Source organism: Moschus berezovskii, chromosome 12 (genome assembly GCF_049115385.1).
Source record: "Moschus berezovskii isolate FMDL1 chromosome 12, NW_MosBer_1.0, whole genome shotgun sequence".
NCBI lineage: Eukaryota > Metazoa > Chordata > Mammalia > Artiodactyla > Moschidae > Moschus > Moschus berezovskii.
Window position 1 is genome coordinate 12,060,829 of NC_142471.1, and position 17,152 is coordinate 12,077,980.

Here is a 17,152-nt window from a genome sequence, read left to right on the forward strand (position 1 = left end):
TGGAGGTGATGGAATTCCAGTTGAGCTATTTCAACTCCTGAAAGATGATGCTGTGAAAGTGCTGCACTCAATATGCCAGCAAATTTGGAAAACTCAACAGTGGCCACAGGACTGGAAAAGGTCAGTCTTCATTCCAATCCCAAAGAAAGGCAATGCCAAAGAATGCTCAAACTACCACACAATTGCACTCATCTCACACGCTAGTAAAGTCATGCTCAAAATTCTCCAAGCCAGGCTTCAGCAATATGTGAACCGTGAATTCCCAGATGTTCAAGCAGGTTTTAGAAAAGGCAGAGGCACCAGAGATCAAATTGCCAACATCCGCTGGATCATGGAGAAAGCAAGAGAGTTCCAGAAAAACATCTATTTCTGCTTCATTGACTATGCCAAAGCCTTTGACTGTGTGGATCACAATAAACTGTGGAAAATTCTGAAAGCGATGGGAATACCAGACCACCTAACCTGCCTCTTGAGAAACTTGTATGCAGGTCAGGAAGCAACAGTCAGAACTGAACATGGAAGAACAGACTGTTTCCAAATAGGAAAAGGAGTACGTCAAGGCTGTATATTGTCACCTTGCTTATTTAACTTATATGCAGTGTACATCATGAGGAACGCTGGGCTGGAAGAAGCACAAGCTGGAATCAAGATTGCTGGGAGAAATATCAATCACCTCAGATATGAAGATGACACTACCCTTATGGTAGAAAGTGAAGAGGAACTAAAAAGCCTCTTTATGAAAGTGAAAGAGGAAAGAGAAAAGGTTGGCTTGAAGCTCAACATTCAGAAAACAAAGATCATGGCATCTGGTCTCATCACTTCATGGGAAATAGATGGGGAAACAGTGGAAACAGTGTCAGACTTTATTTTTGGGGGCTCCAAAATCACTGCAGATACTGATTGCAGCCATGAAATTAAAAGACGCTTACTGCTTGGAAGGAAAGTTATGACCTACCTTGATAGTATACTGAAAAGCAGAGACATTACTTTGCCAACAAAGGTCCATCTAGTCAAGGCTATGGTTTTTCCCATGGTCATGTATGGATGTGAGAGTTGGACCATGAAGAAAGCTGATTGCCGAAGAATTGATGCCTTTGAACTGTGGTGCTGGAGAAGAATCTTGAGAGTCCCTTGGACTACAAGGAGATCCAACCAGTCCATTCTAAAGGAGACCAATCCTGGGTGTTCGTTGGAAGGACTGAGGCTAAAGCTGAAACTGCAATACTTTGGCCACCTCATGAGACTAGTTGACTCACTGGAAAAGACTCTGATGCTAGGAAAGGTTGGGAGTGGAACGAGAAGGGCCGACAGAGAATGAGATGGCTGGATGGCATCACCGACTCTGTGGACATGAGTTTGAGTGAACTCTGGGAGCTGGTGGTGGACAGGGAGGCCTGGCGTGCTGTGATTCTTGGGGTTGCGGAGAGTCGGACACGACTGAGCGTCTGAACTGAACTGAACTTCTCCTCCTGGTAATTCTATCTCCCTCCTTCCTCTTCTCTTCTCCATGGAACTCTGGGTACCTCTCTGGTTGTCCCTCACTGTGGAGAAACTTTTCATCATTAACCTAGATGTTTTATCATTGGTGCTGTATAGATGGAGAAGTCTTGAGGCTACTGTAAGAATAAGACTGATAATCAGAGGCAGGAGGTTTAAGTCCAAATACTGAAAACACCAGAGAACTCCTGACTCCAGGGAACATTAATCAATAGGAGCTCATCCAAAAGCCTCCATACCTACAGTGAAACCAAACACCATCCATGGACCAACAAGTTCCAAAGCAAGACATACCACCAAAATTCTCCAACATCACAGGAACATAGCCCTAAGCTTCAATATACAGGCTCCCATAGTCACTCCAAACCCACTGACATCTCATAACTCATTACTGGACACTTCATTGCACTCCAGAGAGAAGAAATCCAACTCTACCTACCAGAACACCGACACAAGCTTCCCTAACCAGGAAACCTTGGCAAGCCATCCATCTAACCCCACCCACAGTGAGGAAACTCCACAATAAAGAGAACTCCACAAACTGCCAGAAGATGGATAGGCCACCCCAAACACAGCAATATAAGCAAGAAGAAGAGGCAAAGAAATACTCAGCAGATAAAGGAACAGGATAAATGCCTGCCATACCAAACTAAAGAGGAAGAGATAGGGAATCTACCTGGAAAAGAATTCAGAATAATGATAGTGAAAATGATCCAAAATCTTGAAAACAAAATGGAGTTACAGACAAATAGCCTGGAGACTAGGATTAAGAAGATGCAAGAAATGTTTAACAAGGACCTAGAAGAAATAAAGAAGAGTCAATCAATAATGAATAATGTGATAACTGAGATTAACATCACTCTGGAGGGAACCAACATAGGCAGAGTATAAGATAAGTGAGTTGGAAGATAGAATGGTGAAAACAAATGAAGCAGAGAGGAAAAAAGAAAAACAAATTAAAAGAAATGAGGACAATCTCAGAGACCTCTTGGACAAGTTAAATGCCACAACATTCGAATCATAGGAGTCCCAGAAGAAGACAAAAAGAAAGACCATGAGAAAATACTTGAGGAGATAATAGTTGAAAACTTCCCTAAAATGGGGAAAGAAATAGCCACCCAAGTCCAAGAAACCCAGAGAGTCACAAACAGGATAAACCCAAGGTGAAAAACCCCAAGACACATATTAATCAAATTAACAACGATCAAACAAATATTAAAAGCAGAAAGGGAAAAACAACAAATAACACACAAGGGAATTCCCATAAGGATAGCAGCTGATCTTTCAATAGAAACTCTACAGGCCAAAAGGGAATAGCAGGGTATACTTAAAGTGATAAAAGAGAAAAACCTACAACCCAGATTACCGTATGCAGCAAGGACTCATTCAAATTTGAAGGAGAAATCAAAAGCTTTACAGACAAGCAAAAGCTGAGAGAATTCAGCACCACTAAACCAGCACTCCAACAAATGCTAAAGGATCTTCTCTAGACAGGAAACACAGAAATGATGTATAAACTCGAACCCAAAACAATAAAGTAAACGGCAATGGAATCATACTGATCAAGAATTACCTTAAATGTGAATGGGTTGAATGCCCCAACCAAAAGACAAAGACTGGCTGAATGAATACAAAAACAACATCCCTAAATATGTTGTCTACAAAAGACCCACCTCAAAACAAGGGACACAAGCAGACTGAAAGTGAAGGGCTGGAAAAAGATATTCCATGCAAATAGAGACCCCAAAAAAGCAGCAGTAGCAATACTCATGATGTTCAGTTCAGTTCAGTTGCTCAGTCATGTCCGACTCTTTGCGACCCCATGAATCACAGCACGCCAGGCCTCCCTGTCCATCACCAACTCCCAGAGTTCACTCAAACTCATGTCCATCGAGTTGGTGATGCCATCCAGCCATCTCATTCTCTGTCGTCCCGTCTCCTCCCACCCCCAATCCTTCCCAGCATCAGAGTCTTTTCCAGTGAGTCAACTCGTCGCATGAGGTGGCCAAAGTATTGGAGTTTCAGCTTTAGCATCAGTCCTTCCAATGAACACCCAGGACTGATCTCCTTTAGAATGGACTGGTTGGATCTCCTTGCAGTACAAGGGACTCTCAAGAGTCTTCTCCAACACCACATTTCAAAAGCATCAATTCTTCGGCGATCAGCTTTCTTCACAGGCCAACACTCACATCCATACATGACCACTGGAAAAACCATAGCCTTGACTAGACGGACCTTGGTTGGTAAAGTAATGTCTCTGCTTTTTAATATACTATCTAGGTTAGCATGTATGTAATTTAAAACTTTTTAGTAGCCACATTAGAAAAGGAAAAAAGAAGCAGGTGAAAAGAATTGCGTTATTGGGGTACTCAGTCCTCAAAATCTTACCACACAGCTCAGTAATCATGTGACTAATAAAACATGTTGTAACGGATGGAGGAGCCTGGTAGGCTGTAGTCCGTGGGGTCGCTAAGGGTTGGACACTACTGAGCAACTTCACTTTCACTTTTCACTTTCACACATTGGAGAAGGAAATGGCAACCCACTCCAGTGTTCTTGCCTAGAGAATCCCAGGGACGGGGGAGCCTGGTGGGCTTCCATCTATGGGGTCACACAGAGTCGGACACGACTGAAGTGATTCAGCAGCAGCAGCAATACTCATATCAGATAAAATAGACTTTAAAATAAAGGCTGTGAAAAGTGACAAAGAAGGACACTACATAATGATCAAAGGATCAATCCAAGAAGAAGATATAGCAATTATAATTAAATATGCACCCAACATAGGAGCACCGCAATATGTAAGGCAAATGCTAACAAGTATGAAATGGGAAATTAAAAATAACACAATAATAGTGGGAGACTTTAATACCCCACTCACACCTATGGATAGATCAACTAAACAGAAAATTAACAAGGAAACACAAATGTTAAATGATACAATAGACCAGTTAGACCTAATTGATATCTATAGCACATTTCACCTCAAAACAATGAATTTCACCTTTTCCTCAAGTGCACACAGAACCCTCTCCAGGATAGATCACATCATGGGCCCTAAATCTAGCCTTGGTAAATTCAAAAAAATTGAAATCATTCCAAGCATCTTTTCTGACCACAATGCAGTAAGATTAGATCTCAATTATAGGAGAAAAACTATTTAAAATGCCAACATATGGAGGCTGAACAACATGCTGATGAATAACCAACAAATCACAGAAGAAATCAAAAAAGAAATTACAATATGCATAGAAATGAATAAAAATGAAAACACAACAATCCATACTTATGGGACACTGTAAAAGCAGTGCTAAGGGGAAGAAGGTTCATAGCATTACAGGCTTACCTCAAAAAAAAAGAAAAAAGTCAAATAAACAGCCTAACTCTACACCTAAAGAAACTAGAAAAGGAAGAAATGAAGAACGCCAGGATTAGTAGAAGGAAAGAAATCTTAAAAATTAGGGCAGAAATAAATGCAAAAGAAACAAAAGAGACCATAGCAAAAATCAACAAAGCCAAAAGCTGGTTCTTTGAGAAAATAAATAAAATTGACAAACCATTAGCCAGACTCATCAAGAATCAAAGGGAGAAGAATAAAATCAACAAAATTAGAAAAAAGAATGGAGGAATCACAACAGACAACACAGAAATACAAAGAATCATGAGAGACTACTATCAGCAATTATATGCCAATAAAACGGTCTTGGAAATAATGGACAAATTCTTAGAAAAGTACAACTTTCTGAAACTGAACCAGGAAGAAATAAAAAATCTTAACAGACCCATCACAAGCACAGAAATTGAAACTATAATCAGAAATCTTCGAGCAAACAAAAGCCCAGGACCAGACGGCTTCACAGGTGAATTCTACCAAAAATTTAGAGAAGAGCTAACACCTATCCTACTTAAACTCTTCCAGAAAATTGCAGAGGAAGGTAAACTTCCAAACTCATTGTATGAGGCCACCATCACCCTAATACCAAAACCTAACAAAGATGACACACAAAAAAGAAAACTACAGGCCAATATCACTGATGAACATAGATGCAAAAATCATTAACAAAATTCTAGCAAACACAAGCCAACAACATATTAAAAATATCATACATCATGACCAAGTGGACTTTATCCCAGGGATGCAAGGATTCCTCAATATCCACAAATCAATCAATATAATACACCACATTAACAAATTGAAAGATAAAAACTATATGATTACCTCAATAGATGCAGAGAAAGCCTTTGAAAAAATTCAACATCCATTTATGATAAAAAGCTTCCAGAAAGCAGGAGTAGAAGGAACATACCTCAACATAATAAAAGCTATATATGACAAACCCACAGCAAACTTTATCCTCCATGGTGAAAAATCGAAAGTGTTTCCCCTAAAGTCAGGAACAAGACAAGGATGCCCACTCTCACCACTACTATTCAACATCGTTTCAGAAGTTTTGGCCACAGCAATCAGAGAAGAAAAAGAAATAAAAGGAATCCAGATTGGAAAAGAAGTAAAACTCTCACTGTTTGCAGATGACATGAATCTCTACATAGAAAACCCTAAAGACTCCACCAGAAAATTACTAGAGCTAATCAATGAATACAGTAAAGTTGCAGGATGTAAAATTAACACACAGAAATCCCTTGCATTCCTGTACACTAACAATGAGAAAACAGAAAGAGAAATTAAGGTAACAATTCCATTCACCAATGCAATGAAAAGTGTAAAATACTTAGGAATATATCTACCTAAAGAAACAAAAAACCTATATGTAGAAAACTATAAAACACTGATAAAAGAAATCAAAGAGAACACAAATAGATGGAGAAATATACCATGTTCATGGATTGGAAGAATCGGTATAGTGAAAATCAGTATACTACCCAAAGCAATCTACAGATTCAATGTAATCCCAATCTAGCTACCAATGGTATTTTTCACAGAACTAGAACAAATAATTTCACAATTTGGATGGAAATACAAAAAAAACTGGAATAGCAAAAGCAATCTTGAGAAAGAAGAATGGAACTGGAGGAATCAACCTGCCTGACTTCAGGCTCTACTACAAAACCACAGTCATCAAGACAGTATGGTACTGGCACAAAGACAGAAATATAGATCAATGGAACAAAATAGAAAATCCAAAGATAAATACACGCAACTATGGACACCTTGTCTTCGACAAAAGAGGCAAGAATATACAATGGAGAAAAGACAATCTCTTTAACAAGTAGTGCTGGGAAAACTGGTCAACCAATTGTAAAAGAATGAAACTAGATCACTTTCTAACATCATACACAAAAATAAACTCAAAATGGATTAAAGATCTAAACGTAAGATCAGAAACTATAAAACTCCTAGAGGAAAACATAGGCAAAACACTCTCTGACATAAATCACAGCAGGATCCTCTATGACCCACTTCCCAGACTATTGGAAATAAAAGCAAAAATAACAAATGGGACCTAATTAAACTTAAAAGCTTCTGCACAGCAAAGGAAACTACAAGCAAGGTGAAAAGATAGCCTTCAGAAGGGGAGAATATAATAGCAAATGAAGCAACTGAAAAGAATTAAGCTCAAAAATATATAAGCAACACCTGCAGCTCAATTCCAGAAAAATAAACTACCCTGTCAAAAAATGGGCCAAAGAACTAAACAGACATTTCTCCAAAGAAGACATACAAATGGCTAACAAACACATGAAAAGATGCTCGGCATCACTCATTATCAGAGAAATGAAAATCAAAACCACAATGAGGTACCATTTCATGCCAGTCAGAATGGCTGCTATCCAAAAGTCTACAAGCAATAAATGCTGGAGAGGATGTGGAGAAAAGGGAACCCTGTTACACTGTTGGTGGGAATGCAAACTAGTACAGCCACTATGGGGAACAATGTGGAGATTCCTTAAAAAACTGGAAATAGAACTGCCATCAGTTCAGTTCAGTTCAGTTCAGTCACTCAGTCATGTCCGACTCTTTGCAACCCCATGAATCACAGCAAGCCAGGCCTCCCTGTCTATTACCAACTCCGGGAGTTCACTCAAACTCATGTCCATCGAGTCGGTGATGCCATCCTGCCATCTCATTCTCTGTCGTCCCCGTCTCCTCCTGCCCCAAATCCCTCCCAGCATCAGAGTGTTTTCCAGTGAGTCAACTGGTCTAATGAGGTGGCCAACGTATTGCAGTTTCAGCTTTAGCATCAGTCCTTCCAATGAACAATGAACCCAGGACTGATCTTTAGAGTGGACTGGTTAGATCTCCTTGCAGTCCAAGGGACTCTCAAGAGTCTTCTCCAGCACCACAGCTCAAAAGCATCAATTCTTCGGCGATCAGCTTTCTTCACAGTCCGACTCTCACATCCATACATGACCACAGCATCAGTTCAGTTCAGTTCAGTCGCTCAGTCGTGTCCGACTCTTTGCGACCCCATGAATCACAGCACGCCAGGCCACCCTGTCCATTGCCAACTCCCGGAGTTCACTCAAACTCGTGTCCACAGAGTCGGTGATGCCATCCCATAGGACCCAGCAATTCCACTGCTGGGCATACACACCGAGGAAACCAGAATTGAAAGAGACACATGTACACCATGTTCATTGCAGCACTGTTTATAATAACCAGGACTTGGAAGCCATCTAGATGTCCATCAGCAAACGAATGGATAAGAAAGCTGTGGTACATATACACAATGGAATATTCAGTTCAGTTCAGTTCAGTTCAGTCGCTCAGTCGTGTCCGACTCTACTCAGCAATTAAAAAGAATACATTTGAATTGGTTCTAATGAGGTGGATGAAACTGGAGCCTATTTTACAGAGTGAAGTAAGCCAGAAAGAAAAGCACCAATAGAGTATACTAACGCATATATATGGAATTTAGAAAGATGGTAACTATAATCCTGTATACAAGACAGCAAAAGAGACACAGATGTATAGAAGAGTCTTTTGGACTCTGTGGGAGAGTGCGAGGGTGGGACGATTTGTGAGAATGCCATTGAAACATGTATATTATCATATGTGAAACGAATCACCAGTCCAGGTTCAATGCATGATACAGGATGCTTGGGGCTGGTGTACTGGAATGACCCAGAGGGATGATATGGGGAGGGAGGTGGGAGGGGGTTTCAAAATGGGGAACACATGTACACCCGGGGCAGATTCATGTCAATGTATGGCAAAACCAATACAATAATGTAAAGTAGTTGGGAGAAGGCAATGGCAAGCCACTCCAGTACTCTTGCCTGGAGAATCCCACGGATGGAAGAGCCTGGTAGGCTGCAGTCCGTGGGGTCGCTGGGGGTCGGACACGACTGAGCGACTTCACTTTCACTTTTCGCTTTCACACATTGGAGAAGGAAATGGCAACCCACTCCAGTGTTCTTGCCTGGAGAATCCCAGGTACGGGGGAGCCTGGTGGGCTTCCGTCTATGGGGTCACACAGAGTCGGACACGACTGAGGTGACAGCAGCAGCAGCAGCAGCAGCAGCAGCAGCAGTTCACCTCCAATTAAAATGAAAGTTTAAGTTTATTTTAAAAAATAAAAAATAAATGAATAAATAACAGCTCAAAATGTTTTTGATAATGTTGAAAATTTTATTCCTGCTGTTGATGTTATTTTGAAATTGGTCATGACAGGTATATAGGAACACAATTAATTGTTGAGAGCTAATCTTGGTTCTCCTTTTTAGTGGCCTAAGATCATATCTGAAAACTGTTTGCTATCCACTTAAGCCAGAAAACCCTACAAAATCATACGAATCAAGAGACTTGGATATTTGTGTTCATTTGAAGAACACGAGTAAAACTTTCCAGGCCATCAAGGGCATGCATGTCCAAAAAGCCACAAAGTATCAGAAGGAAGTCACTTTGAAGAAGCAATTTGTGCCACTTTGTCATAGTCATAGAGCCAGTAGGTGTGCTCAGATGAAACAGTAGGGCCTGGACAGAAGCTCAGTTACCCACAAAAAGTGCGAGATTTTTGCTGCACATGCATAAAAGTGCTTTGCACTTGTAGTGCTGAACTACTATTTACATGTAGATTCTCTGGTCATTGAGCACGTCCCTGTGAAGAAAGCACCTAAGATGCAGAACTTACCGAGCTCATGGTTGAATTCATCCATACATGAGCACCCTCTGCCACACTGAGCTGATCTTTAGTGAATAAGAACAGATTGTTCCTAAAGTAGAAGCTGCACTGAAGAAACTGAAAAAACAAAAACTTGTGACCCAGGAATAAACTCAGCATAAAACAAATGCAAATAAAAGTAACCAATAACAAACTAACCTTGTATCCTATTAACCCCACTAAATTAACTTATAGGAACATTTTTTCTATAATTTTTTAAACTTTTTATTTATATTGGAGTATAGCCGATTGAAAATGTTATGAAAGTTTTAGGTACAGAGCAAAGTGACTCAGCCATACATATACATGTATCCATTCTCATTTTATAGATTCCTTAGGATGATCTACATACTTGGTGGTATCATCTACAAATAACAGTTCTGTTTCTTCCTTTTCAATTTGTATGCATACTATTTATTTTTCTTGATTGTTTTACTAGTTATTATCTTAAGTATCATGCTAAAAAGAAGGGATCAGAAGGAACATCCTCAGCTTGCTCATATCTTAGAGGAAACCTTTCAGAATGTCATTAAAAATATTGAGTCTTCATCACTGATTTGAATTTTATCAAATTGAATTTTATCAAATTATTTATTTTACCTATTAGTATATGGATGTGATTGTTGTTGTTCAGTTACTAAGTCATGTCCAACTCTGCAACCCTGTGGACTACAGCACACCAGGATTCCCTATCCTTCATTACCTCCCTTAGCTTGCTCCAACTAGACTCCATTGAGTCAGTGATGCCATCCGACCACCTCATCCTCTGTTGCTCCCTTCTCCTACTCATTTCTCTCTCTTAAGAAGGTGAATTCCTCTGACTCACCTTTCCATGTTAAACCCAATTTGATCACGTTGTATTTTCTTTATTTGTTACTGCATTCCATTTCCTAATATTTTGGTAGGGATTATTTCATTTCTCTTTAGCAAGATATTATTATACATATTCTAATTTTTTTCCCACAGATTTATGATGTTTCCCTTTGATTAACTTTGCAAAATTGTATACACCATGAAACAACTGCTAAAAAAAAAAACACAGGACATTTCAGTTACATCAGAAAGTGCTCTCCTGCTTCCTTACCCTGTGGGTAACCATTGTTCTGATTTCAATCACCATAACTTAGCTGTTGTTCTAGAACTTTATATAAATAGATTCATAATGAATTCTTTGCTTTTGTAGTCAGCCTAATATTTTTGTGGCTCATTAATATTTTTTTCTATGCAGAAGTAGATTGTTTCCCTTTATTGCTGAATGATCGTTCATTTGGTGAATATGCTACAATTATTGTAAAATGACCCATTATTTGAAGGACGTTTGACTTTATTCCAGATTTTGATGCCTATTTGTCAGGCTTCTAGAAGATTCCTATAGAGAATTTATTGAGAAGATATATTTTTATTTTTATTGGGTAAATTCATAGGAGTAGAATTACTGGCCATAAGATGTGTATTTAAATTAAAAAAAAAAAAAACACTAAAGAGTATTTCAAAGTGGTTATACAATTTTTCATGTCTCCCCAGAACATATGAACATTCAAGTTGCTTCATATCCTCATCACTACTTTTTGTTTTCGTTCATTTTGATTTGAGCCCTTTTACTGAGTATAAGAAGATATTTAAATATTATTTTGATTTGCATTTCCATGATGACTATTAACATGATAAGTTAGAAGTAGTTCTGTGTGCTTATTGGTTATTTACTTATCTTTCTTTTTAATTGCCTTTTTATATTCAAACATATTTTAATTAGATTGTTTTTCACTTGATAGTTTAGTTTCTCTTCATGTTTTCTAGATATTGTGCTTTTGCCTGGCTTTGGTCTACTGATTTATTTTCTTAATTGTATTTTTGATGAGCAAACATTTTAATTCTGATGAAGTCCAATCGTTTTATTCTCCTTTTTAATTGGTAGTTTTTATGTCTTATATTACAAAATGTTTGCTTATACCCAGTTTGAAAAAGCAGCATCTTATGTTTTTCTTTAAAAAGCTGTATAGTTCTAACTTTGTATTTATGCCCATGAGAATTGATTTTTGTATACGAAGAAAAGTCATGATAGAGCTTCTTTTGTTCATATGGATACCCAATTTTACAACACTATTTAGTAAAAGGATTCTCCTTTTGTCAAATTGAATTGATGCTTTGGTTCAAGATTAACTATATAGATGTGATTCTATTCCTGGACTCTTCGTTCTGTTTCAGTGATTTATGCAGCTAGCTTTTGACCAATATTACACTATCTAGATTACGATATCTTCACAGTGAGTTTTGAATTCATATATTGAGAGTCCTTCAACGTTGTTTTCATTCTTAAGCTTTTTTCTTTTCTAAGTATTTTAGATCCTTTCCATTTCAATATTAATTTGAGAAGCAATTTGCCAATATATTTTTAAAAGCCTGTGGGATTGTAATTGAGATTGCACTGAATCTGTAGAACAGCTCCATGAGCTTGTACCTGTTTCTATTAATTTAAGTCTCCTTCAATTTCCTCAATGTTTCATAGTGTTTAGGTTTTACATATCTTTTGTTACATTTACTCATAATACTTGGTGGAATACACTTAGTTATTTTTAAATTCAATTAATTTTAAATTTAATGTAAAACTATTTATGATTACCATAGACAAATATATTAATTTTATACTGACATTGCTAGATTAATTTATTAATAGTGGTGGGTTTTTATAAGTTTTATAGTATTAAACTTATAGATTTTTATAAGTTTTATAGAACATGCACAACCATGTTCACTGAGAATAGTGACAGTTTTACTTATCCCTTTACATATTTAATGTCATATTTTTCTTACTTGTATATTCATGAACCACTATATTAGGCCTTCCAAATGTCATTTTTTGCTTTGTTGGAAGTATTTGCTTATTTATTTATTTGGCTGCACCAGGTATTTGTGACATGCAGGACCTTTTTAGCTGTGGCATGCAGGATGTTAGTTCCCTGACCAGAGATCGAACCCAGACTCCCTCCATTGGGAGCACAAAGTCTTAACCACTGGACCACCAGAAAGTGAAATCGCTCAGACTCTTTGCGACGCCATGGACTGGAGCCTACCAGGCTCCTCCATCCATGGAATTTTCCAGGCAAGAGTATTGGAGTGGGTTGCCGTTTCCTTCTCCAACTGGACCACCAGAGAAGTCCCTTAACTTCTGTTTTAATTAAAACATAATTTTCTCTTTTTTAACAGCTTTAATAAAATATAATGGACTAAAACAAACTGTATAGATACAGTTTAATAAGTTCTGACCTATGTGTATCTGTGAAACCATTGCCACAGTGAAGAAAAACTAACAAATTCATCACTGCCGAAAGTTTCTTCTTGCCCCTGTAACATCCTATATTGTCCCTTCCCATAACCATCTCTATTTCATCATTTTTATTGGGATGTTTTCTATCACTATCAATTAATTAACATTTTCTAGAATGTTCTACAAGTGGAATTGCGCAGTACTTACTATTTTTGTCTGACATTTTATTCAGCATAATTATTTTGAGATTCATCCATATAATTGTCTATATAAACAGTTTATCCTTTTTAGCTGAGGACTATTTTATTGTAAAGATATACTACAGTTTGTTTACCATTCACTTGCTGATGGTAATTTGGAGTATTTTCAGTTTTTGACTTACAGCAATAGTGTTGCTGTAAACATAGGTATACAAGTCTTTATAAGAACAGTCTTTCTCCTAAGCAAATATTCAGTAGTAGAATGTCTAGATCATACGGAAGATGTAAATTCCCAAACTATTTTCTGAACCTGTACCTTTTTATATTCCAATAGCATAGGAGAAATCAGGTTGACCCAAATATTTGTCAATATTTGATGTGGTTAGTTTTGTTGTCTTGAAACAAATAGACTGTCAGATATTTCTCCAGCAAAGATGAATTTTTATTCAGGATCAGCAGAGAACTGCAACTTTGGGTCTGCAACTATGGCAAGTCATGTGCAAGTCCCCTCACAGCAAAGGAGTGTAAATACTTTTAGAGAAGCAAAAAGGAAGTTGGGAAGGCTCCAGTAAACAGAGTCCATGGTTTTTCACTGGCTGAATCCTTGACAGGACAAAAAAGGAATTTTCCTTCTGCCTGTTAGGCTCTAATGTTCTAGGGTGTGAGAACCCCTGGTTTCCAGACTCTATTTAAGTGAGAGTTCTGTTTATTAATTTTATAGTCTTTTAAAAAAATTATATATTCTAATACATGTATAGTGGTTACTCATTCCAGTTAGAATTTGCATTTTCCTACTGGCTCATAATGTTGACATCTGTTTATATGCTTATGTATGTCATGAAAATAAACTAGATAGTTTAAAATGACACATATGTAAGAAAAACAAACAAGGAGGCAAGAAAGCACAGATTTACTTATGCTCTAATTTAGTTGTGAGCAGAATAATTAGTATATATGAATTACACTTGTTTTATCTTGGTATTGGTACATTTATCTGATGTTTACACTGTTCCAAGTTTAAAATATATTTGTATATAAAAAAGCAAAAGTGATTATGTATTTCAAATAGTTATTTTCACTAGAATATATATTTCTGAATATTCCTCTAGTTTTACAGTGCACACACATGCAAATACACATACTTTAAAAAATAAAATTAAGGTGGTATAAAATTAAACAGTATCATACTGAGACACAAATTCTTAACTGTACTATTCTTCTGATACTACATCTGATATAGTCCCAGGTGACTTAATATATTTAGTACATTTCTTGTTGCTGCTGCTGCTGCTGCTAAGTCGCTTCAGTCGTGTCCGACTCTGTGTGACCCCATAGATGGCAGCCCACCATGCTCCCCCGTCTCTGCAATTCTCCAGGCAAGAACACTGGAGTGGGTTGCCATTTCCTTCTCCAATGCATGAAAGTGAAAAGTGAAAGTGAAGTCACTCAGTCCTGTCTGACTCTTCATGACCCCATGGACAGCATCCTACCAGGCTCCTCCATCCATGGGATTTTCCAGGCAAGAGTACTGGAGTGGGGTGCCATTGCCTTCTCCACATTTCTTGTTAGTAGTGAATAATTTATCTATTAGGGTCTGTCCTGTGACAAATATCACTTGAAATTTAGTCGTACTGTAAAAACCTGCACTGCAAGTTGTCTTAAATTAGAAGACTACAAGAATTAAATCCACAAATTTAACTATGTTGTTTGTAATTTCTAACCAAATGCGTTAGCTTATATAGAACTGGTTTCTGTAATTGATCAGAAGTGTAAAATAAAGCTGAATATTCATGAATGTGGACTTAGATCATCTGGGTTTGATTTTGAGCTCTGATATTTATTAAGTATATAATTTTTGTCAGATAATTAAATCTCACTGCATCTCAACTTCGTATTCTATACAATTGCATTCAGTTCAGTTCAGTTCAGTCCCTCAGTTGTGTGGGACTCTTTGGGACCCCATGAATCACAGCACAACAGGCCTCCCTGTCTATCACCAACTCCAGAGTTCACTCAAACTCATGTCCATCGAGTCGGTGATGCCATCCAGCCATCTCATTCTCTGTCGTCCCCTTCTCCTCCTGCCGCCAATCCCTACCAGCATCAGAGACTTTTCCAATGAGTCAACTCGTCGCATAAGGTGGCCAAAGTATTGGAGTTTCAGCCTTAGCATCAGTACTTCCAATGAACACCCGGGACTGATCTCCTTTTGAATGAACTGGTTGGATCTCCTTGCAGTCCAAGAGACTCTCAAGAGTCTTCTCCAGCACCACAGTTCAAAAACATCAATTCTTCGGTGATCAGCTTTCTTCACAGTCCAACTCTCACATCCATACATGACCACGGGAAAAACCATAGCCTTGATTAGATGGACCTTGGTTGGCAAAGTAATGTCTTTGCTTTTTAATATACTATCTAGGTTGGTCATAACTTTCCTTCCAAGGAGTAAGCCTCTTTTAAATTCATGGCCGCAATCAGCATCTGCATTGATTTTGGAGCCCCTCAAAATAAAGTCTGACACTGCTTCCACTGTTTCCCCATCTATTTCCCATGAAGTGATGGGACCAGATGCCATGATCTTTGTTTTCTGAATGTTGAGCTTCAAGCCAACCTTTTCACTCTCCTCTTTCACTTTCATCAAGAGGCTGTTGAGTTCCTCTTCACTTTCTACCGTAAGGGTAGTGTCATCTTCATATCTGAGGTTGTTGATATTTCTCCCAGCAATCTTAATTCCAGCTTGTGCTTCTTCCAGCCCAGCGTTCCTCATCATAAACTCTGCATATAAGTTAAATAAGCAGGGTGACAATATACAACCTTGACGAACTCCGTTTCCTATTTGGATCCAGTCTGTTGTTCCATGTCCAGTTCTTTTCTTTTTTTTAACAATATTCAAGTTTATTAAACAAATTTTAAAAAATTTTATAAAATTTTTAACTTTCATCAGCTTCAAGTTTTATGTTATTCCCAAATTCCACATATAACTGAACTTTCAAATCTGCTAACATCCGCTGAATTGATTCCACTCTGGATTCTAAGGCGTCAATTTATTCTTGCAAATTTTTCTTGGCTTCTTCTAACATTTCTTGTGTTTCTTCCTGAGAATGACTAATGAAAACATCGCCAATCTGATACGGTATCATTAAGCAGTCGTCATCTGCAAGCAACATGTCTTCACAGGCATCTCCTAAATTTTGGAGTTGTTTCTATTTTACTTCTATTTCTTCCTTCAGCTCTGTGATTTTGCTTGAATTCTGTGCAAATCTGTTTATCTTTTGTTGATCCTCAAAAGTGACATTGACATCTTCTGCAGCCCCTGGGTGTGCACTGGGGCTCCGCTTCTTAGCTGAGTCAGCAGGACGCCGCTCACGGCTCTGCTTCTCCGTCCGGCCCGGGGTGGACTGCAAGGCGCAGAGGGACAGGCGGGCGGCCCGGCCTACAGGGCGCAGACGGTGCCAGGGCCGCAGGCTCTGGCCTCGGCTCCCCGGGCTATGGCGGCCCCGTGAGGAGCCAAGAGGGCTCGCTGCTGCCGGCCACAGTCGGCCGCCCCGGCCTCCCCAGGGCCCCCAGCGCCCCGGCCGGACCCCGCTCCTCCAGGGCAGCCGGGCCTGCGGACCCCGTGGCACCGGAGAGCCCCGGCCGCCACCACCGGCCGCCTGCTGAGCTCCGCTTGTCCCCCGGCGCCACGGTCTCCCCAAGCACCGGCCACTGCACCCTGGCTTCCCATGTCCAGTTCGAACTGTTGCTTCCTAACCTACATACAGGTTTCTCAGGAGGCAGGTCAGGTGGTCTGGTATTCCCATCTCTTTCAGAATGTTCCACAGTTTTATGTGATCCACACAGTCAAAGGCTTTGGCATAGTCAATGAAGCAGAAATAGATGTTTTTCTGGAACTCTCTTGCTTTCTCCATGATCCAGTGGATGTTGGCAATTTGATCTCTGGTGCCTCTGCCTTTTCTAAAACCTACTTGAACATCTGGAAGTTCACGGTTTATGTATTGCTGAAGCCTGGCTTGGAGAATTTTGAGCATGACTTTACTAGCGTGTGAGATGAGGGCAATTTTGTGGTA

The 17,152-nt window shown here is 39.0% G+C and overlaps 1 pseudogene; it reads right to left on the reverse strand.

Annotated features, from left to right (window-relative positions):
* Positions 1-16,015: 16,015 nt before the first annotated feature.
* Positions 16,016-16,809, reverse strand: LOC148775934 (prefoldin subunit 4 pseudogene; annotated as a pseudogene).
* Between the last annotated feature and the right edge of the window lie 343 nt (positions 16,810-17,152).